At 42.0% G+C, this 22,300-nt stretch overlaps 1 protein-coding gene and 1 non-coding gene across 2 annotated transcripts in view; both read right to left on the bottom strand.

The window, feature by feature from the left end:
* Positions 1-22,300, bottom strand: part of PDE8B (phosphodiesterase 8B) — a 229,296-nt gene that overhangs the window by 190,425 nt on the left and 16,571 nt on the right.
* Positions 8,122-8,194, bottom strand: TRNAC-ACA (transfer RNA cysteine (anticodon ACA)). The gene has a single exon. It is a non-coding gene; the product is annotated as a tRNA-Cys (tRNA).

The raw sequence follows: 22,300 nt of genomic DNA, 5'->3' as shown, positions 1-22,300 counted from the left end.
GACTCCCCAGCCTGAACTGTTTCCCGGTCTGCGGCCACCAGGGAGCCTGATCTCATTATACCAACCCTCCCCTTTGCTCATGTGGTCCAAATGGACTCCCCAGCATCCTTGCTATCACAGGAGTGCTCGTGGTGGGAGAGTCTTCTTCAGCCCTCATCCACACCCTGCTTCCTGCTTGTAAGCTCACCATTAACCATTTATCCTGGTAAAATCTGATGCAGTGGTTGTGGTGAGAATGCAGCATGTTACAGGCACTTTGGAAAATAATTGGGCAGTGTCTTAAAAGACATTCTTATGCCCCAACCACCAATGCTGAAGAAGCTGAAGTTGAATGTTTCTGTGAAGACCTACAAGACCTTCTAGAACCAAGACCAAAAAAAAGAAGTCCTTTTCATCATGGGGGACTGGAACGCAAAACTAGGAAGTCAAGAGATAACCTGGAGTAAGAGGCAAGTTTGGCCTTGGAGTACAAAATGAAGGCTAACAGTGTTCTGCCAAGAGAATGACTGGTCATAGCAAACACCCTCTTCCAACAACACAAGAGATGACTCTACACATGAGCATCAAAAGATGGTCAATACTGAAATCAAACTGATTCTATTCTTTGCAGCTGAAGTAAGATAAGCTCTATACAGTCAACAAAAACAAGACCAGAAGCTGACTGTGGCTCAGATCATGAACTCCTTATTGCAAAAGCAGACTTATATTGAAGACAGTAGGGAAAACCACTAGGCCATTCAGGTATGACCTAAATCAAATCCCTTATGATTATACAGTGGAAGTGACAAATAGATTCAAGGGATTAGATCTGATAGACAGAGGGCCTGAAAAACTATGGACAGAGGTTCATAACATTGTACAGGAGGTGGTGATCAAGACCATCCCCAAGAAAAATAAATCAAAAAGGCAAAATGGTTGTCTGAGGAGGCTTTACAAATAGCTGAGAAAAGAAGAGAAGTGGAAGGCAAAGGAGAAAAAGAAAGATATACCCATGTGAATGCAGAGTTCCAAAGAATAGCAAGGAGAGATAAGAAAGCTTTCCTAAGTGATCAATGCAAAGAAATAGAGGAAAACAGGAGAACGGGAAAGGCTAGAATCTCTTCAAAAAAATTAGAGATACCAAGGAATATTTCATGCAAAGATGAGCACAATAAAGGACAGAAATGGTATGGACCTAACAGAAGCAGAAGATATTAAGAAGAGGTGACAAGACTACACAGAAGAACTGTACAAAAAAAGATCTTCATGACCCAGATAACTACAATGGTGTGACCACTCACCTAGAACCAGACATCCTGGAGTGTGAAGTCAAGTGGGCCTTAGGAAGCATCACTGCGAACAAAGCTAGAGGAGGTGATGGAATTCCAGTTGAGCTCTTTCAAATCCTGAAAGATGATGCTGTGAAAGTGCTGCACTCAATATGCCAGCAAATTTGGAAAACTCAGCAGTAGCTACAGGCCTGGAAAAGGTCCGTTTTCATTCCAATCCCAAAGAAAGGCAATGCCAAAGAATGCTCAAAATATTGCACAACTGCACTCATTTCACACACTGGCAAAGTAATGGTCAAAATTCTCCAAGCCAGGCTCCAACCGTACATGAAGCAAGAACTTCCAGATGTTCAAGCTGGATTTAGAAAAGGCAGGGGAACCAGAGATCAAATTGCCAGCATTCATTGGATCATCAAAAAAGCAAGAGAGTTCTAGAGAAACATCTACTTCTGCTTCACTGACTATGCCAAAGCTTTTGACTGTGTGGAACACAACTGTGGAATATCCTTAAAGAGATGGGAATACCAGACCACCTGACCTGCCTCCTGAGAAATCTGTATGCAGGTCAAGAAGCAACAGAACGAGACATGAAACAACAGACTGATTCCAAATTGGGAAAGGAGTACGTCAAGGCTGTATACTGTCACCCTGCTTATTTAACTTACATGCAGAGGACATCATACAAAATGCCAGACTGGATGAAGCACAAGCTGGAATCAAGATTGCTGATAGAAATAACAATAACCTCAGATATGCAGATGACACCACCCTTATGGCAGAAAGCAAAATGGAACTAAAATACCTCTTGATGAAGGTGAAAGAGGAGAGTGAAAAAGTTGGCTTAAAAGTCAACATTCAGAAAACGAAGACCATAGCATCTGGTCCCATCACTTCATGGCAAATAGATGGGGAGACAATGGAAACAGTGACAGAGTTTATTTTCTTGGACTCCAAAACCACTGCAGATGGTGACTGCACCATAAAATTAAAAGACACTTGCTCCTTGGAAGAATAGCTATGACCAACCTAGACAGCATATTAAAAAGGAGAGACATTACTTTGCCAACAAAGGTCCATCTAGTCAAACCTATGGTTTTTCCAGTAGTCATGTATGGATGGGAGAGTTGGACTATAAAGAAGGCTGAGAGCCAAAGAATTGATGCTTTTGAACTGTGGTGTTGGAGAAGACTCTTGAGAGTCCCTTGGACTACAAGGAGATCCAACCTGTTCATCCTAAAGGAAATCAATCCTGAATATTCATTGGAAGGACTGATGCTCAAGCTCCAATACTTTGGCCACCTGATGTGAAGAGCTGACTCATTAGAAAAGACCCTGATGCTGGGAAAGATTGAAGGCAGGAGAAGAAGGGAATGACAGAGGATGAGATGGTTGGATGGCATCACTGATGCAGCGGACATGAGTTTGAGCAAGCTCTGTGAGATGGTGGAGGACAGGGAAGCCTGGTGTGCTGCAGTCCGTGGGGTCGCAAACAGTCAGACACGACTGAGTGAATGAACAACAAACCGTCCTAAAAAGTCGAATATACACTTACCATACAATCCTGACTGCACTCTTAGGCGTCTGTGTGTGCTTAGTCGCGCAATCGTGTCTGAGTCTTTGAGACCCCATGGACAGAAGCCTGCCAGGCTCCTCTGCCCACGGGGATTCTCCAGCCAAGAATACTGGAGTGGGTTGCCACGCCCTTCTCCAGAGGGTCTTCCCAACCCAGGGATCAAACCCATGTCTCACATTTCCAGCACTGGAAGGCAGGTTCTTTACTACTGGCACTATCTTAGAAGCCCACTACTCATCTGTAGAAAGGAAAAAACTAATACTTGTTACAGCATATATAAACTTTGTAAACCATGTGAAGTGAAGGGAACCAGACAGAAAAACTAGATATTATATGACTCCATTTATATGGAATTTCTAGAAAACGGAAATATAACAACAGAAAGAGGGTTAATGCTGGCCTCGGTCTTGGGATGGGACAAGTACTAGAGATCTTTTAGTAGTGACAGAAATGTCCTAAAACTTGATTGTGGTGATATTTACATAACTGTACAAATCTACTAAAATCCATGAAAGTAGATACTTAAAATGGATAAATTATATGATATGTAAATTATATAGGTTTTTTTTTTCTTTTTAAAAAATTAGTTTCTATTGCAGTATAGTTGATGTGAAGATTTTTTAACATAAATTCAATGATAATTCCTTAACAGTATATTTGCTTCAAATATAAAGTATCTTTATTTTTGGTAGCATGGATGACTCTACCCAAATATACTGCATTTTACTCTAAAGCTATTCTACAGAAGCGATCTTCTGAGAACCTCTCCCTACCCTGCAAAAAGTTAGACTCAAGCTTTGTATTATAGGTTCACCATGAATATCTCCTAACAATTTCCCTGAAAATCTTCACTAAACGGCACCACATTAAAAATTAGAATAAACATATTATAGCTGATATAAAAAGGTACAATTAACTTCTTGACATTTTTTAGAATGATAAAGCTAACAAGCAAAAATAAATCTGACTGGTATTTTAACAGAAAACTTAGAGAACACTGATGTCTTACCTGAAGACTCACTAATAAAATTTCAACATGATCAACTGGATCTCTAAATCATACTTATTTTATCAAATCAGAAATATATCTGGCTTCCTTAATGGCTTACAAAGGGCTTCACTTCATTCAAGACTGCAATGGACCATCCCTCCCTCCCGCATCCCAAACTGTTTTGCTTGCTTCAGTTATAACACCCTGCCCAACTAGTGTTCTTTGAAACATACTTTAAAACATGCTGATGTGGATAAAATATGTTTAGCTACCGTTACCTTCTCCTTCTGCACCTTTGTTAATGATATTTGGTCACCTTTCTTTTCTCAAATTCTCTGTGTAATTAAGGGGTTTACACCAATGTTTTCTCTCCTTTAATGGATCGTTTTAGCATGGAAAACAACAGCCAATCTTTTTAAAATTAAAATTCACACTTTCAATGAAAATAGCCCAATTTCTTATCCTTGTGTAATTTAAAAACTTTCCACATGCCTCTGTAACAGACACGGACTCCTCCGGCTTCAGATCTACCTTGAAGATCTCGGATGAGGTTAAACATGTTCCTCTTCGGAAATCTCACTCTTATACTAACCCAGGCTTGTGTCTCCAGAATGCTCCTCTACTTGGGAGGCTTTTAAAGCATGTTTGTCTATCCCTGCTACTGGTCCATTATCATCTGGGAACACGATGTTTTGTAGGGGTCCTCGAGCTGAGGAACATGCCAGAAGCTTTTAGACTTCAGTCCATCCAAGTGCATCAAGTTTAAGTGGTTTTTTCCTTCATCGGTATTTTGTCTGTGATCCTTCTATTTCAACAAGGTTTCCAGTGACAGGACAGAAGTCAAAATAAAGCCTTTTTTTTCAGCATTTTGTTTTAGTCAGTCAACTGAGAGTTTTTTGGAAAGGCAATTTAAATTTTAATTAAAACCCAGGGCTCACAGGAGGGCTTGTAGATCAGATTCTATCCATGTAGAAAGAAAATAAGCATAACTCACAGCATAACCCAGTGCTGTTCTGCTTTGCAATTAATCAAATAATATTACGCCAACATCTTCTCCATCACTGGAGGCTAGTTATTAATGTATTTTTGGTAAAATGTTCAAAACAAAATGTTTCAACCATACTAAAAATTACTAAAAACTACTTGAGTTTCAATTAACTAAGCAAATAATTACATAAAATTTTATGCAAAAGACCAATACTTTGTGAAAGACAGTAGAGAAAATACTAATTCTTATGTCCAAGAGCTCCTTGATTTGTATTTCCACAAAATAAAAATATTTTGCCTTGGGGACTTCCCTGGTGGTCCAGTGGCTAAGACTATGCAGTCCCAATGCAAGGGGCCTGGGTTCAATCCCTGGTCAGGGAACTAGATCCTACAAACTGCAACTACGAGTTCGCATGCCCCAGTGAGGACTGGAGACCTCATGTGCTGCAACCGAGGCCCAGCACAGCCAAATTAATTAAAAATTTCTTTTACCTTTCAAATACAGTTTTCCAAATATGCAGGAATAAAATGTTTTAAAATTCATTTAAATAACATGTTATTATAACCAAGCAGCATTTTGATAAGTTTTGTTTACAAAACGTTCTAGGAAGTGACCAGGTTGCTGTTCATTTCAGTAACACGCATCAACTTCTTTTCAATGTAAAAATGAAGACGAGAACATAAGACAGCTGTAAATAGGATTTGCAATCAGCAGATGAGATGGAGACCACTTCAAAAGTGGCCTTCTTCTAGAGGAGTCCCTGCTATGGCACCATCAGAGGGACAGCTCTTGGATGAGATGTCCAGAAGACTGGGTAACACACTTACTGTGATTCCACTGATAGTAAGTTACAATACTTATTCAAATAATTTCACTGGCAGAAATACCATAGCTCAAAGTGTATTGCTCTTAAATCTTAAGAGATAATCTTAAATGATGCTTAGTATGAGCAGATATGTTAAGAGGAAAGTGGGCAGATGCCATACATTAATACTTCCACAGATTAAAAGTAATTTGAGGAGGCACATCATTTTACTGATGACACAAAAACAATCATAGTAAGAATAACGGCTTATATTTATCAAGCAGCATATGAAGAGCATTACCTCCACTGAATCACACAGCAACTGTATCATGCAAGCACTATCATTACTTATCTCCATTTACCCATGAAGGAATGAAGGTTAACGAGGTTCAGCAGCTAGACCAAGGTCACGCAGTTACTAAGTGACAAGGCCGAGGCTGGAATTCAAGTCTGTCTGATGGCCAAGGCCAGCTCCCAATCGCCTTCTGCAGCTCTCTCATGGGATAATGTGTTCTTAAAGCAAAGTTCACATTAGCCTTTGGGTGATTCCTCTGGGGAAATGAAAAAGCTAAATTGATTTGCTAAAAAAACAGAAGCATCTGGCCAACTTGAACTTCAGATTTTGCATTTATAGGTTCTGAGGTTACTGTTTAAAAAACAGAGCTGCCATAGCTGCTAAAATGCCTTTGAAAAAGGTACCAGCAAGAACCCATCACCTCGCTCACTACCACCACAAACAGCAATGAAACACTCTCTTATGGTTCAAAACCTTCCTTAATTTGTTTCAACCACCAAACTTGAGCATGGCCCCTGCCAACGGGCCTCCTGTAAAATATCCAGAGGCTCTAGTTCTGGGTAAGGTGCAGTAAGCACACTCCACTCTGTCTCTCCAATCTAATGCAACTATAGAACCAGTGTGAAGTCATGGAGCAGTTATTTGAGAACCTTGAAAAGTAAAGAGTAGCAAGTGGGCTGGAGAAGACAACCAGAACTCAAAGCACCTTTGCACTGGTAGTGACTTGACCATCTTTCCCCCTCCTGGTACCCGTGGACTGTATTCGGTGCAGACTGAAAACCATCAGTGCTCTCACACAGAACTCCAGAAGAAGCCCTATTTTGGCTCAAAGAATGGGAAAGGGATCTGCTAACACTTGGAGGAGGAGGAGCCTACATTTTTCCCATCTTTTCCTGCTTTCTCTCACCCCAGCCTTCAAGCTGCCCTGTGACAGAGGCAGTAGCAATTCATATGAAATGAAAACTCTAAAGGATGAGAACTTTCTGTTTCAGTCTGAGAAGCTGTGATCTGAAGAAAGTGATCAAATCTCGGTTACTCTTTTTTAAACTATCATTGCTTGGCTCCAAATGTGGCCACCGTCACAGGAAAGGGATAGCAGAATGAGGTAAATAAAGTCCCAGACTCCTGGACAGAGGATCAAAAGGGAGAGCCCTGGGGAGCTAGGAAATACCGAGAGATTGCAAAGAAGGAAGATCTTGGAAAAGAGAAACCATGAACTTGTTTATGTACTCCCGGGGTCACTTCCAAGTGACACACCCATGGATCTCACATTAAACGGCAGAGCTAGACTTGGAGAACTAAGCTATGAGATAGATCAGCTCCCAGGTCACAGGCTGGCCGCTGGGTGGCATACACACCAGACATAAGCGAAGAGCACTGTACGGGCTTAAAAAATGAAACTTATAGTGAAACTGCAACCCACAGAAGGCTGGTAAGAACTTACAGCTGAAACGCAGCTGGGTTGATTCCCTGCTGAAAGAAAACTATCAGGATCTGATGTAAGATTTAATCAAGACACAAAGTTTCATTGCATAATGCAATCCAAAATTCCTAAGAACCAACAAAGTCACAACTTGTGTGGGAAAACAGAATCAAAAGATGCTAACGTCAAGAGACAAGGGTGTTAGAATGACCTGACAAAGACCTGAAAACAACTTTAATAAGATATGGTCCAATAGGTAAAGGTTAACATTGGAAGTGAACAGAAAGGTACAAAGTCAAAGTAAACAACAGATGATACAATGAAGAACCAAATGGAAGTTTTAGGATTGAAAGATAAAACAACCAAAGTACAAAAACTAATTAAATAGGCTCAATATTAGAATGGAGGTAAAGGAAAGAGTCAGTGAACTTTAAGACAGATCAATACAAATGATCCAATCTGAACAGAGAGGGAAAACTAAATAAATGAACAGAACCTCAGAGAACTGTGGAGCAATAACAAAAGGTCAAACATCATGTCATGGGAGTTTGAGAGAAAACAGAGAAAGTCTTTGAAGAAACAATGGCTGAGAGCTTCCCAATTTTGATGCATTTTGGTGAAGTCTACATAGTCAAGAAACTCTAAACAGGAGAAGTGAAAGTGAAGTCGCGTCCGACTCTTGGCAACACCATGGACTATAGCCTACCGTGCTCTTCCATCCGTGGGATTTTCCAGGCAAGAGTACTGGAATGGGTTGCCATTTCCTTCTCCAGAGGATCTTCCTGACCCAGGGATTGAACCTGGGTCTCCTGCATTGTAGGCAGACGCTTTACCATCTGAGCCACCAGGGATAAACATGATAAACCCCAACAAATCCATGTCCAGAAACAATGGAATTAAACTACAGTAATCTAAAAACTGAAAAATTCTTAAAAGCATTCAGAGAAAATGATGCATTATTTATAGGGGATTCAAAGATAAGATTTCTCAACAGACACCATGAAGGACAGAAGGAAGTGAAGCAACATTTTCAGAATGCTGAAAGAAAAGAATTGACAATCCAGAATTCTATATTCAGTGAAAAGATCCATCAGGAACTAATGTTTTCTCAAGCAAAGGAAAACTAAAAGAATTAGTTTCCACCAGAACTTCTGTTTAAAAAACATTTTTTTTTGTCCTAAAGGAAATCCTTCAGACCTAAAGGAAATGATACCAGAAGAAAATCTGGAAGGTTAGGAATAAGGAAGAGCAACAGCAATTGTAAATATCTAAACAAATATAGTCAACTACTATTCTCCTGAGTTCTTTAAAATATGTTTGACAGTTGGAAGAGAATTTTACAGCATCTGATGTATCTGAATCTAATACAGAAGAAAACTGTAACAGAAAAAGGGCAGGATAAAAGGACCTAAATGAAGTTGTCTTCATTATCACTTGAAGTAGAACAATGTTTCTACTTGCAAAGAAATACTGTCAAAAATATAACATGTAAATTTAAAGTGAATACTAACAAGTTTTCAATAACCCAAAGAAAGCAGAAAAGAGGAAATACAGAAATAAAAGAATAGAGGAAACAAACAGGACACAAATAATAAATCTGTAGGTCCAAACTGAGACATATCAATAGTGCATGAAATATAAATGGCCTAGACAAATCAATTAAAAGACAGATTGTTAGAATAGAATAGTGTTAGAAAATATACACTTTATAAACAAAAGCTATCATCCCTGGCCAGTACCCTCCAAATAAAGACTATACTGTTCTGGCTGTGAAGGAGATAATGAAGTGAAGTGAAGTGAAAATCACTCAGTCATGTCCAACTCTCTGAGATCCTGCTGGAATGGGGAGCCACTCCCTGCTCCAGGGAATCTCCCTGACCTAGGGATCAAAGCCAGGTCTGCCACATTGCAGGCGGATTCTTTACCATCTGAGCCACAAGGGAAGCCCAAGAATACTCGAGTGGGTAGCCTATCCCTTCTCCAGAGGATCTTCCCGACCCAGGAATCGAACTGGGGTCTCCTGCACTTACCAACTGAGCTACTAGGGAAGCCCCAAAGGAGATAATAGTAGCTTCAAAAATGGTCCCTCTCAAACAGAGATACCCTTCATTGCTGGAGGGGCATGATTTTATCCTGCTGTGCTCTTTTATTTAGAAATATCTCATCGTACTACATTAATGTTACTGAATTTTCTGTATTGGAGACATGTTTTCCATTTTATTTGTAATATGAGACTATTTTTCCTGCCAAGTAAATTAACCTAATGAGATATAAACAAACATTGACCAAAAAAAAAAAAAAGATTGTTAGAACGGACTAGAAACACATGATCTGACCATATGCTGTCTATAAGAAATGGACTTCAGATGCTGGTAGGTTAAAAGGATGGAAAGAGAAATTCCATGTCAACTCTGATCAAAAGAAAGGAAGAGTGATTGTATTAACATCTGTCTAAGTAAACTTCAGATCAAAGAAAGTTACCAGGGATTAAAAAGGGACATTACATAATGATAAAAAAGGTCAGTTCACAAAGAAGACATAACAATAGTGAGCTTGCAATCACCAGATGACAGGGCTGCAAAACACACAGAGTGAAAACTGACGGGATTAAAGGGAGAAACAAACAACCCCACAATTAGAGTTGGGAGCTTCACCTCTTTTGGTTTTCAATAAAATACTAGGCAGAATCTCAGCAAGGATGCAGAGGAACTGAACACCACCAAAGAGCTGGACCCAGCGGACATTAAAGAACACTTTCCCTAGAAGATATCCCATTTCTTTACTTGGCTTTGCAGAAAAACTTCTCAAAATAGTGTTCTAAATTTGCTGTCTCCAATTTCTCTCCCTTATTCCTTAAGCTGCTCTAAGCAGATTTTTGCCTCCACCACTGTGTGGAAACTGTCCTGGTCAAGCTCACCCTCACGTTTCTAAATCCAGTGGTCCAGCATCCGTCCTCATCTTATTCGATCAAAGCACATGGCACGGTTGCTGACTCCATCCTCTTTGAAACACTATTTTTTCACTGGGTTTTCAGGTTACCACCCTACCTTCTTCCCACCCAGGGATTACTGCTGCTGCTGCTAAGTTGCTTCAGTCATGTTCAACTCTGTGCAATCCCATAGACCCCAGCCCACCAGGCTCCCTCATCCCTGGGATTCTCCAGGTAAGAACACTGCAGTGGGTTGCCATTGCCTTCTCCAATGCGTGAAAGTGAAGTTGCTCAGTCGTGTCTGACTCTTAGCGATCCCATGGACTACAGCCCACCAGGCTCCTCCATCCATGGGATTTGCCAGGCAAGGGTACTACTTCCTACTAAACTCAATGGATTGGATTCCTCCTCAGCTCAGTCTCTAAATGCTGGATGCCTTAGGACCTAGTCTGGGCCTCAGATCTCTTCTTTCTGTCCACTTTCACTCCCTTAGTAATCCCACCCAGGCTCACAGCTTTAGGTGTCATCTGTGTACTGATGACTTTCAAACATGTCAGTGGGAAGGACTCTGCCCCTGAAATCCAAGCCTGTACATATTTCACTGCCTTTGCAGCCTCTCCACAGAGTTATCTATAAGTCAACTCTAACTTAACATATTCAAGTCTGATCTGAATACTATCATCTCTTTTTTAAAAAAAGTACTTCTCACACCTCAGTGGTTTTCAATTACATAGAAAAAAAATCTTAGTTCATGCATGACTCCCTTCTTTTCCCAGCTTAGTGGCAATAAAACATAGTAGTTGAAAATATGCTCTCGGTCCAGACCACCTGGATTGGAATCCTATTTTCACCACTAATAGTCTGTGATACTACACAAATTCCCTAACCTTTCAGTGCCTCAACTTCCTCATCTTTTGTTGTTATTTACTAAGTTGTGTCCAACTCTTTGCGACCCCATGGACTGCAGCCTGCCTGGCTCTGCCGTCCATGGGATTTTGTAGGCAAGAATACTAGAGTGTGTTGCCATTTCCTCCTCCAGGGGATCCTCCTGACCCAGGGATCGAACCTGTGTCTCTTGCATTGACAGGTGGATTTTTTACCACTGAGCCACCAGGGAAGCCCCTCCTCCTCTATAAGATAGGAATAAAAATAGTACTTTCTTCCTCATAGGGTTGTTATAGGGATTAACTAAATTAGTATGTGTAAATTATTTAGTGAGAATACACAAACGGTGGCTATTATTTTTCATCTCATCATTGCCATCTCATGCTCTCAAATTTAACCCATCAGAAATGCCATCTGTATCTTCAAAATACATTTGGAATCTGAATATTTCTTACCACCTCTTGCCGTTACCACTCTCATCCAAGCCATGGACATTTCTCTCCTGAATTACTCCTGTGAGCTTCTAACTTGTCTCTTTCAGACTAGTCTCAATGCATCAGGCAGAATGATCCTAGTAAATAAGTCCTCTTGTCAGAACCATCTAGTCACTCCCATGTTGTTCAAATTAAATGCCAGAGTCTTTAAGATAGACTAAACTCATATAAGACGTGCCCACCCCTCATCTCTTTGACCTCCCCTTCCCTCCCCTTCCCTCTCACTCATTCCAGAAATACAGACCTGCTTATGGTTCTTTGAAAATGCCAAACACATTCCAGACAAAGGGAACTCCCTCTGCCTGCAACATTCTTCCTCCAGATATCCACAGGGCTTGCTGCCCCTCTCTTTCATGTCTTCTCTCAAAAGCCACCTTCCTGGAGACCCTCTCTGGTATTATATCACCTCAGTTAGGAGCCCAGACTCCACAGCCAACCTGGATTCCAATCCTGACTTTGCCACTTTCTGATGGCATGACCTACAGTAAATTACTTAATCTCTCTAGGTTTCAGTTTCCTCGTCTTTAAATGGAGAATAATAATGCCGCCAGCCTAAATGAGATTGTTTTGAGGATTCAACGAATTAAAATAAATTGCTTAGAATGGTGCCATGTGGTAAGGCCTGTCATATTTATTAAATCTAAGAAGCTATGCATTATAAGACACATTGTTATTTTATTTGCCATTTTAAAGATTGTCAATTAAATTAGTAAATGTTATCAGTTATGAAATGCATTCCAATTTTAGAACTGCAAAACGTTTTTTGGAAAAAGTACACCTTAACATCAGTGAAATGTGATCTTTTCAGGTTTTTCTGTAAGATGGTGTGAGAAAACCTGAGCAAACTTTCTGGCCAACCAAATATTTCACTGAGTGGGGTTTAAGACCCAGATCTATTTTATATCATTTCCTTCCTTCATATATTCACATAGTATACACACACACACACATATATTTAATGAGTACCTAGTACTTTGGCCACCTCATGCGAAGAGTTGACTCATTGGAAAAGACTCTGATGCTGGGAGGGATTGGGGGCAGTAGGAGAAGGGGACGACCAAGGATGAGATGGCTGGATGGCATCACGGACTCAATGGACATGAGTCTGAGTGAACTCCGGGAGATGGTGATGGACAGGGAGGCCTGGCGTGCTGCGATTCATGGGGTCGCAGAGTTGGACACGACTGAGCGACTGAACTGACGGAGTGCTGGGTACTTCCGGTACATGTGTTGTTTTTACAAAACAGTTGTCAGGAGTCAGGAGCTGCAGGCAGAAGCCAGCCAGAGCCCAGGGCCTGCCCAGTGTGGTGGGCACAACCAGGAGGGTGGCATCCAGCAGCCATGCTGGGATCCCCTTGCTGAGGTCCCTGCATTCCCATCACTTGCATCTTACAGTTTTGGCTGTACTCCCAGTTCCAGACTCTGGCGGTAGGTCTTGATGACAAGGTGGAGCACATGCCCAGCATTTCTTTATGTCCTTCCAGTACTGACCTTCTGAAGGGAATGTCACCATTAGTGATAAAGTGGCCACCCCAGCACTTACTTAAACTGGCTTCTTTCCATCGTCAATCTAAGGACTCATGTCAAACTTTTCCCCCTGAAGTGAAAGAAACTCAAACACGTTAAATGTGGAAACACTGATAAAAGATATTCTGCAAAAGTCTAAAATGAGCAGATTCATTTCAATGCAACAAACGACTATTACACACACACACAGCTGCAGAGCGGGAAATGAAAGCCCAGGAGTTTAGTCTCCATGGAGGCAGATGAACCACTAAGCACAGTATAAAGTCTCCTTTCAGTTCAGTTCTCCTATCCTGGCTAATTACCTGCATTTGAAATTGTACCCTAATAAGCGAGTGATCAAGATACAAGCAACATTCATCATACCTACGATGCTAGAAGGGTCTGTCCTCTATCTGCAGAATAGCAGGATCTCGTTTCCTTAAGGGCCCTTATAACTACCACGGGAGGTCAGGGAAGAAGACTCTGCTTCGGGATCTGCTCCTGGGGTGTCTGGGTGCTTAGCAGAGTCAGCAGGTGGAGTTATCACCCTCACTCCACAGCCTGCCATGCTCCTGGAGGAAGGGGGATGGAGAGGGGAAGGGAAATGTAAAACCAGCCAACCAGCCAAAGAACAGACCCTGGCAACCTCACCGACACTCGCAGTGTGGGTGTGCTGCCTTCCACCTCATTTGGAAGCTCGGGAGCTGGGGCTGGTAAGAAAGCCCTACAGTAAAAAGCCACAGGGGGAAATCATGTGTTTTCTGACTCTGAAGACAAGTAGACAAACAAACTGATTAGCTCCCATCACTTCACACAGCCAAGCCCCTGCCAATGTCGAATGACTTTGCTGGTGACATCTTCCAATTCAAAAGATGTGCAGCGGGCAGCAGCATTCCCCGTCAAGTTACAGGGTTTTTTTTCCATTTCATTTTATTATTATTATTATTATTAATCCCTTAACCCTGGATTACAATTTTTTATCATTACAAGATAAGTCTGACAAAGCAATGATGCACTTGGTTTCCATGACAACCCTTTTCAGAAAAAAGTTCAACCTGCTGCATCACCATGAAGTACTTTGAAAATCATTTCCTAGCAACCCCAGAGGTACCCAGAGACATGGACCTTTATCTGCCCTTTACTTAGACCTAGGAGAATTACACACAGGATGACAGAGAAACCAGGTCACTTAGTTACCGCTAACAGCAAGTGGGCATATTTCATCAGTGTATGAAGCAGAATAATTCCCAGCTGTGTCTGCAAGGAGACATATATGCCTATCTGGATGTTTTTAACAGACTGCACCTTCTTCCCCTCAGTTAGGGGCTACAAAAACACCCAGCTAAATTCCACTTTGACCCATTTGAAGACAAGTGATCACCTTTAAATAATTCACTAACATCAATGCACTCATCTAAAAACCGGGAATTTAAAAATTACCCTCTGCTAATTATGAAAGCTTGGGCTTCCCTTGTGGCTCATCTGGTAAAGAATCCGCCTGCAATGTGGGAGACCTGGGTTCGATCCCTGGGTTGGGAAGATCCCCCTGGAGAAGGGAAAGGCCACCCAGTCCAGGATTCTGGCCTGGAGAATTCCATGGACTGTATAGTCCAAGGGGTCGCAAAGAGTTGGACACGCCTGAATGATTTACAATTATGAAAGCATGGCACCCTCTGCTTTAGGCTTACCACAGTATAATGATATGCACCCGTGTATTAGGAAAATAAGAAAAAAGTGCAACGTTTAAGAGACTTCATGACAAAGTTACCACCTAAAAGATATGAAGCTTTTGCGGAAGTAAATGTGAAAATAAAAAGGAATTTTAAAAAAAATGAGAAACAGACATTTTTCTATGGTTGCACTATTTCTCAAGGTTCTCCAAAATAACACTTTCTAAAATTAACAGAAAATAGAATGTGCTGACTGTAAGATAGTTGGTTATTGTGCAAACTGGTCTCCAACTGCAACCCACCAAACCTGTCTGCTGCTCTGCACCCCGGGAAGCTCACCTCTGCAGCCTGCACCACCAGCCTCCTCTCCCAGCTGGCTTCACGTTGGCCAGACAGGGGAGGGTGAGGAGAGACTGAGCCTGGTGCACTTCTTCCCCCTACCTTCCTGCTTCAGTGCCCTGGTCGGGCAACACCTTGTGCCACTATGAGCACGGCTCCTGCCAGGGGCCCTACGGCCTGCAGTGCCCTTCCTCTGGGGGCCCCTTCAGCCCTAGAGCTGGTGAGGGCTTCCCACGCACCTCTCTCGGCTTCCCTAATCTCTGCTCACACCTCTTCTCCATTTAAGTCTCTTCACGAGAACCATCTGGGTTGAATTGTTTCCCCTGGGACCCTGACTGACGCAACTTTGACAACTGCAATCAATTCTGAATTAACAAGGAGCAAAATCTTTTGTCACACAGCTCCCTTTTGACATTATTACCATACCTCCATTCTCTGATTATCACACAAAAGAAGCTAGAAAAGGTGATTTGAAATTCCCTCCTTTGAAGTGTAAGTCTGGTAAGTCTGATTTATTCCTCAATAACCAGGGAAAAGGTAGCTTAAAGAGAAACAGAATGTTTCCTTAGGAACTTCATGTCCATCTACAAAGCCAAGCTATTTAATCAACATGAGTTTGAGCAAACTCCCGGAGATGGTGAAGGACAGGGAAGCCTGGCGTGCTGCAGTGCATGGGGTGGCAACGAGTCGGACACAACTTGGCAACTGACCAATGACAACAACAAAGAACTGGAAAATAGAAGGGCCGTTTTCCCCAGACCGCCCGTGAGTATTTTTCAACTGGGTCTTCAGAGCCTGGCTTGTTTAGCTTGCTGTATTTCCACACCAGGCAGCTGCACCGGCATTCACATGAGTAGGCAGAATACGCATTCCCAAACAACTACCCATGAATTTCGCATGAGCCACCGTTTGGGAATCATCTTCACCACCATCCCCTCTAAATTAGCGAAACAAGTAACAAGAACCAACACACACTCTGTGACTCATTGTGCCCAAACCAAAAACCCAGCCCCACATTTAATTCTAATGTTTCCCGTGATTTCGTCCTGATACCAAGCTTCTGAACCAAATCCAAACCTTAGTTTCTGCACCTGTAAAAATGGTGACTGACCCTCTCAGGTGTTACTGTGAGATCCAAATGATCTGTGCTCAACGGCACCTTCTGCGGTGGCAAAAGAGTGCCCCTTAGCCCAGAGTTGTTTCCCTGTCTTCAAAGTCCTACCAATTACTTCTCTTAGACTGAAACTGAGGCAGTGACTCAAATGTGTAGCTTTCTTCTATTGCACAGGATGCAGCCTGCTACACTGATTCTAGAGCTCTGGGAAAACCATTCCCTTCTTCAAGAGATCTTCCTGACCCAGGGACTGAACCCTGGGTCCCCTGCATTGCAGGCAGACTCCTTACTATCTGAGCCACCAGAGAAGTCCTATAAAAATGACAAGGAACACTAACACTAATTCTGAGGGCTCCCTGAATCTAGTCTAGAACTGAGACCCAAATTCATATCAGACTTTATGGTATCTTGCTCAATTCTTTAAAACAACCCTGAATCAAAACTGTAATAAGATCGACTTCACACCCACCTGACTGTCTCTAGTTTAAAAAGACAGTTAATAGCAAGTGCTCGTGAAGATGTGGAGAGAGATACACCCCCCATAGATGGTAATAGAAATGTAAAATGACGTGGCTGCGTTGGAAAACAGTCTGATGGTTCCTCACAAAGTCAAACACAGAGTAACCACATAATCTAGCAATCTACTCCTGCCAGACACCCAGGAGAAATGAAAGCGTGTGTTCATACAAAAAACTGTCCAGGATGTTCACAGCAGCGTTATTCAAAATAGCCAAAAAGGAGAAACAACCCAAATGTCCATCAATGAATAAATACATGAATAAAATGTGGTATATCCAAACAGTGGAATATTATTTCACAATAAAGAGGGATAAAATACCGACATATGCTACAGCACAAAAGAACCACAACAATATCACACCAAGTGAAAGAAGCCAGACACGGATACTCGAGTCCCATTCTACATGAAATGCCAGAATAAGACCAAAATAGGATAATGATTGTTAAGAGCTGGGGAAGTACGGAATTGGGACTGACTGTGAATGGGTATGGAGTTCCTCTGGGTATGATGGAAATATTTTAGAATTAGACACTGGTGGTAGTTGTAAAACATAACGAATGTATTAAAACCCTCTAAACTGTACAATGTAAAGCGGCGGATTTTATGTTATATGAAGGTATAACTCAACTGAAGAAAGAGTCGGCGACTTGACACTTTGTACAGAGCGGTCTGGTGTAGTACTTGCTGGGTTACAATGTTCCGAGCACTACACAGGACAGGACAGAGGCTCCCTCTTCGTGGCCGAGGCTTACTAAAAGTCTAACGCTGACTTCCCTTTTGTCAGACTGTTTGCAAGGAGAATGAATTCTGCACTTGATTCTGTCTCCTATCCCTGAGGCATATGGTTTGACTAGAAAGTAAATTTACATAGCCACATTGATTGCACTGAGAACATAAACACTGTAAAGAATATTTGGAGACAAGCTCTCCTGCAGTCAGTCACTAAGTTTACAGACCTGTATACACACTTTTAGACCTCTCCTTCCACCCATCCTTTCCTTCTTCCCGTTTCTCTCTCCCCTGCTTCCTAGCAAGGATGTTCTGCCAAAACTAAGCCAAAACCCAGGCATCACTCCAGTTTATTCCATCTCCCACCTCTACCTCATCCAAACATTAAATCACTTCCTAATTTAAAAAATAATAATGTATTCCCTCCTCTCTGTTGCCACTACTTTAATCCAGGCCCTCTTTATCTCAAGCCTAAATTATTATAAAAGGTATCAAAATCAAACTTCCACAATCTGCCCAGATCAAGAAATCACAACCCTATGTCACTATCCTGCTTAAAATCCACCCCACGATCACTTGATAAAGTCCTCGCTTTTTAGCCTGGCAAAGGAGAAACGGATAAACCAGCCCTTACCGTACATTCCTGGCTCTTCTGCCTGTCTTCCACCCACAGTTTACACTTCACTGTTGGATGGTGGTCCTCAGACACACGATCTGACTTCACTCACTACCATGTCTGTGCACACTGTTCCCTCTGAAATTCCCTCCTCCTCTCTACCTTGTACACACCCAGATAATTCTCAGTGGTCCGTCAAGGAGACCCTCAACATCACATTATTTGAGAAGCCATTTCCATTCCAGGTGAGGTCAGATGCTCTTCCCTCTTGTTTCTGCAGAACCTTTCCTCTCGAACATCAGCAGATTATAGGAAACACCGGCATGGCAGGTGGACTCGGCCAGCTCTCCCAGCAACTCCCACCTCCTGGTATCCCCACCCCGTGAGTCCCTGCCTCTTGATTGTGGGCTGGCCCAGTGACTTCCTTCTAATCACAGCAAAGACAGTGGACAGGATGACGGACAGCCACAACTGTAACCACCCTGCACAAGACTGTGCCCCCATCCTACTAACAGGCTGTCTCTCTCGCTGGTTCTGAGGAAGCATGCTACCGTATCAGAGAGGTCTGTGTGGCAAGAACCTGAAGCCTACAGCCTATAGCCCACAGCCAGCAAGGAACAGAGTCCCTTGCCTAAAAGCTGCCGAAGAACGGAATCCTGCCCAAAGTCAAGTCAATAAGCCAGTAGAGGACCCAGATGAACTGTGCCTGGCTTTCTGACCCGCAGAAAATAAGAATGAACGTGCGTGGTTTACGCTACTTCACGTGTGGTACTTTCACACAGCAATTAATGCGGGCAGGCCACGTTTTACTGTGCTTCGCTTTACTGCGAAGTTACAGAAGTTGTGTTCCTTACACACTGAGCGTTTGCGGCAGCCCGGCCTCGAGCAAGCCTATCAGTGCGTCTGCTCACTTCATATCTCTTGGCCACGTTTCGGTCATCCTTGCACTATTCCAAACTTCTCCGTATATTTGCATGGTGATCTGTGATCAGAGATCATCAGTGTTATAAGTGCAAAATGATTATGACTCAAAGAGGGCTCAACTGATGGTTAGCATTCTTTGAGCAATAACGTGTTACGGTATGTACACTGCTTTTTTTAGACTTACTGCTATTGCACACTTACTAGACTGCAGTATAATGTACACACAAGTTCTCTATGCACTAGGAAACAACCCAAATCTCCCGTGACTTGCTGTATGCAATAGCCACTATACTGCAGGGGTCTAGACCCGTGTCTCCAAGGTGTGCCTGCAATATGTCTCACTCTCCATCCCAGCGAGGACATAAACTTCTCCAGGGAAAGGATCATCTTATTCATCTTTGTGCCTTTACTCTAACACAGGTCCTTGATGCTCAGTTAGAGTCTCAATAAATATTTATGAACTATTGTTGAGTTGAACCAACCTACCCTAAATCACCTCCATGTTTGACAACCGAGCTGCCTTAGCTTGACGGCACCACCTGACGGCCAACAGTGGGAACTGTGACCCAAATCTGCTTCTCTTTCCTAAACAGAGGCAGGTCAACACGTCTCCCTTCTTTAGTGACGCACAATGAAGTTGATCTACCTTCAGGAGCATCTTTTTTGGACACGCACAGACACAGACGCACGCTGTGTATCACTTTCTCCATCTTTTATTTTCTAGTCTGCACCCCCAAAATCTCATCACACATATTGGCGCGCTCTCTCTCCTGTCTCTGCTCCTTTCTTCCCCAGCCCCACCCCAACTGCATCACATCTTCTCACTCACTCATATACAACAACTCACAAGCCACTCTAGGCAGTGCTCATTGGTCAAACTGATATATCTGCATAAGGGAAATAACAAGATCCATTCACAAATGATGTTAACATAAGAAAGCACTTTAGGAAAAGTTTCTGTAGATCAGATATCTGATTCTAGCACAAAAAGAGAATCATATTTTTTAAACATACAAAAGAATATATATTTGTGCATTCAATTTCTAAAATGGAAAAAGAAACCCTGATGTTAGGTCTTAATGGTTAAAACTTAAGATTCAAAGTCCTCATGAAGATGCAAAGAAATTCTTTAAAACAGAGATGCTGAGCCCGCTGTGAGTGCATTCTGTGGGTGCTGACAGGGTTAAAGATAAAGTAACTGCACTCAATTTTAAGGTAAGTGGAGAGGGAGAAGTGAAGGTGAAAAAAACATAGTCAACTCCTCCCAAACCATTTTGCTGCCATGAAAAAATGAGAGCTACCATAGTCAACAGACATTTACCCTGGAGAGGCCCAACCTCCTCCAGAAATTTTTTCTCAAAGATTTCACGCCTCCATGAAAATGACACCATAGTTGGGATAAAAGTAGAAAAAAGCAGGTTTTACTCACAAAGAACTCTCTGCTGGAGATTTTATGCTTGAGTTTGAGCAAAAACTATATTACTATTTTACGATTTCTAGAGAACTAAAGGGCCCAGTGAAATCTCTATGTAATAGGCAGAAGTTAATGTCCCAGATTAGATAAATAAGGCTTTTCTGGGAAAATATTTCATTATTGCACTGAAAAAATCATAATATGAAAAGATTGAGGGGGGAGGAGGAGAAGGGGGAGATAGAGGTTGAGATGGTTGGATGGCATCACCAACTCAATGGACATGAGTTTGAGCAGACTCCAGAAGACAGTGAAGGACAGGGAAGCCTGGCATGCTACCATTCATGGGGTCGCAAAGAGTCAAATATGACTGAGCAACTGAACAACAATGACAACAAATATGAAAAGATATCAGCACAAGAACATTCTCTTCAGCAACACTTCTAATAGCAAAAATGATGAAAATAATTTAAAAACTATCAATGGGGGACCGGATGAATAAGTTGTTGTACAGTCACACATGGAATTCTATGCAGGTATAAAAAGGAATGAGGAACACCTATGAATTACGGTAGAGTGATCTCTGCTGCTGCTGCTGCTAAGTCACTTCAGTTGTGTCTGACTCTGTGCGACCCCAGAGACAGCAGCCCACCAGGCTCCCTCGTCCCTGAGATTCTCCAGGCAAGAACACTGGAGTGGGTTGCCATTTCCTTCTCCAATGCATGAAAGTGAAAAGTGAAAGTGAAGTCACTCAGTCATGTCCGACTCTCAGCGACCCCATGGACTGCAGCCCACCACGTTCCTCTGCCCATGGGATTTTCCAGGCAAGAGTACTGGAGTGGGTTGCCATTGCTTTCTCCATTAGTATGCTACCATTTATCTAAGAAATGGAGAATATAAACATGGTTGTGTGTAATTCAACCAATGGTATGAAAACCACAAACATTTTAACCATTTGATGGAGGGCATAATAGGTAGAAGATATGGATAAAATCTAAACTTCTCTGAATATACCACATTATAAAGATTTTACTTTGTAATGTAAATAATTTACATTATTACAACAAAATAAAATTTTTTAAAAGATCAAATTGAAAGTAAAATGAAACAAATGAATATAACTGTATTGAATTAATCACCATTCCAGTGTCAGTTTGCTCTATAAAAAGGAACCGATTCAAATGACTTAAAACTCAATAATTTGCCCATTCATCCCAGCAGGATATGCTCTAACGTAAAAGCTTACTGGGGAAAAAATATTAAACTGCTTTCAGTGGTGATTCCAAGACTGTGGTCCATGTGTTGTGGGACAGAACAAATGAGGGATTACCGTGGTGTTGTTAAGCTCCAGGGTTGATGTCATCAGAAGAGGAAATAGAAACATTAAGACTGATGAGGTTAGAGAAAAGGCCCTAAATTTGAATTGGAAGTGTTAGCATAAATTCATGGCACATTTTATCTTTAAAAACATTTATTTTCTGGCTGTGTTCACCTAAAAAGCCAGGAGACAATGATCAGTCCATTAGCAACGATCACTCCATTGCCCAGATCATGTCTGTAAGTATCATCTTTCAATAAAAAGAATTAGGTTCCTAAGAGAAATGACTGAGTCCAGATCAGAGGATGAACACAACGAAACTGGAACATCCTGTCACACCATCAGGCAAACAGCCTATCAGAGATGACAAGGAGACAACGCGGCTACCCCAGGAGCCAGAGACAGATCAACTGAGCTTCAGTAAGTACAGTGACTGCAGCAGACCGGGACACGGCTGCTATCTTACAAACCGGTAATAACAAGACCAAAAGCATCGCCGATT

Source organism: Ovis aries, chromosome 7, assembly GCF_016772045.2.
Source record: "Ovis aries strain OAR_USU_Benz2616 breed Rambouillet chromosome 7, ARS-UI_Ramb_v3.0, whole genome shotgun sequence".
In the NCBI taxonomy this organism is placed as follows: Eukaryota; Metazoa; Chordata; class Mammalia; order Artiodactyla; family Bovidae; genus Ovis; species Ovis aries.
This window is presented reverse-complemented; position numbering and strand designations above follow the sequence as displayed.